Source organism: Microtus ochrogaster, chromosome 2, assembly GCF_000317375.1.
Source record: "Microtus ochrogaster isolate Prairie Vole_2 chromosome 2, MicOch1.0, whole genome shotgun sequence".
Classification (NCBI taxonomy): Eukaryota; Metazoa; Chordata; class Mammalia; order Rodentia; family Cricetidae; genus Microtus; species Microtus ochrogaster.
Window position 1 is genome coordinate 27,340,332 of NC_022010.1, and position 2,277 is coordinate 27,342,608.

The 2,277-nt window shown below is 47.1% G+C and overlaps 1 protein-coding gene across 1 annotated transcript in view; it reads right to left on the minus strand.

The window, feature by feature from the left end:
- The window catches only part of LOC101979151 (S-adenosyl-L-methionine-dependent tRNA 4-demethylwyosine synthase), an 81,678-nt gene that overhangs the window by 73,735 nt on the left and 5,666 nt on the right, over positions 1-2,277 (minus strand). The gene's annotated exons all lie outside the window — the stretch shown is intronic.

Consider the following 2,277-nt stretch of genomic DNA (forward strand, 5'->3'; position numbering starts at 1 on the left):
CTCTCTCTCTCTCTCTCTCTCTCTCTCTCTCTCTCTCTCTCTCTCTCTAAATAAAAGCAAAAAATTGTTATCTTAAAAAGAGAAGCTAGACTGGGGTGATAGCTATTAGGGTTAGGGAGCTTACCACATAAGCATGAGGACCTGAGTTCAGGTCCCTAGGACCCACGTAAAGGCAGACACAAGGGCACACACTGGAATGCTAGTACTCCTACAACACGATGGGACTTGGAGACAGGAGAATCCCAGAAACTGGTAGGCTAGCTGAGGTCCACAGCCTTCAGCAACACAGACCCAGTCTCAAACAAGGTGGAAAATAAGGACAAACACCCTAGTTTGTCTTCTGACCTCCACTTGTCTATTACGGTACATGTACATACACACGCACGTGTGCGTGCACACACACACGCGCACACACACACACACACACACACACACACACACAAATAATGTTTAGATGAAGAAGAAAAAACCAGGCATGATGGTATGTATTTATAATCCCAGCATCCAGGAGTCAGACACAGGTGGCTCCCTGGACAATCAACCCAGCCTATTTGGAGATTCCCAAGCCAGCAGGACGCCCTTCTGCCTCTGAAGAACAACGTCCAGGGTTTTTCCTTGGGGGTAGGTGGGGAGGGGCTGCAAACACCAGGGCCTGTCCGAGTGAGGTGAGAAGGAAGTCCGGCTCTGCACGACTCAGGAGCCAGTTTTGTTTCAAACTAGGAGTTTGACCCCAGGCAGTTTATTTTAGCCATATTTAAGCAGAGCATAATTTTGGAAAATAACTTTCCTGATAACTAACTCAATCCCCTGTGTACGACAAAGCTCAAAGACATTGGCACTCTTTTCAAAGGGCTATGGACTCTTCCATAGATAGACAAGATGCACTGGCTGGTCAGATGAGGCCTGGGAAGGAAGAGTCTGGGGGAGTCGAGTGGGGCCTGGCCCACAGACAGCAGGAGTCATGGGGCTATCAACCACATCCATTCCCAGCCTGCCGGGTGGAAAACAGGTTAAATGTTTATTCCTCGAAGAAATAACCCTATGTGTTTAACATTCCCAGCTCCCTAGTGCGCATCTGTGAGCACAGGAACCTCGTGTGGTAGAATAGAGTATTTGCTTATCTATGTAAAGATGTGTTGCCTTTATTTAACTATGTAAAGATGTGTTGCCTTTGTTTGGTGTTTAACTATGTAAAGATATGTTGGTGCTCTACCTCGCCTGCCTAAGGCACCTGATTGGTCTAATAAAAAGCCGACCAATAGCTAGACCGTGTCAGCCTCATTCTGGGCACCATTACACGGAAGCCAACAAGATGGACAGAGCCCTGGTCCTGAAGAAGCGTCTGGCTTACTGGATGAATAGACAAGAGTCAGTAAAACCAACCAGACGGAGATGAAGAAAACACTCAGAAGAGTGGGTAGAATCCAGGCTGGTCAAGGTGGGTGCCACACACATGCACTGCACATGCACACTTACACAAGTCAATACAAAGAGGGGGCTGCACAAGTGCACTGCACTTGCACACTTGCACAAGTCAATAAAAGTGCGCACGTGAGAAAATAAGCAGCCGATCTATGTTACTAAGCACAAAGTCTCTGAAACCCCTGAATTCACTATCGTGCCAGTGATAAGACTCACCAGAGAGCCCTTAGATGGCTTCAGGATAGAGAGTGACAGCCAGAAAAACCAACCATGTGACTAGAACTTAATGACCAATGACCTCCAATTAAAAGGAGTCATTATGTAATTAGTATGTCAAGATAACGCCTAAGAATTATTCAGCAAAGGTCATTTTCTGGTACAAAGAGAATCTGAGGTCAACTTGGCATAAAGGAAAACTTGTCTGGAAAAAAAAAAGTTATGGAGCCAGGGAGACGGACGGCTCAGTGGGGAAAGGCACTCGCTGCCACAGCTCATACCCAGAGTTTAAGTCCCATCCCCAGCCCACACGGTAGAAAGAGAACTGATTCTGCAAGATGTCCCTCTGGCGTCCACATGTGTGTCCACATACACGCTCATGCACACACTAAAATAAATAGTTTTTTAAATGAAATAACAGTATTGCTCTGAACAGGCCACCTGAGACTGTCTCAAAACAAAACAGCTCTTCTGCATAATACCCACAAGAGGGCTGGGCGGTGGTGGCGCACGCCTTTAATCCCAGCACTCGGGAGGCAGAGGCAGGCAGATCTCTGTGAGTTCAAGACCAGCCTGGTCTACAAGAGCTAGTTCCAGGACAGGCTCCAAAACCACAGAGAAACCCTGTCTCGAAAAACC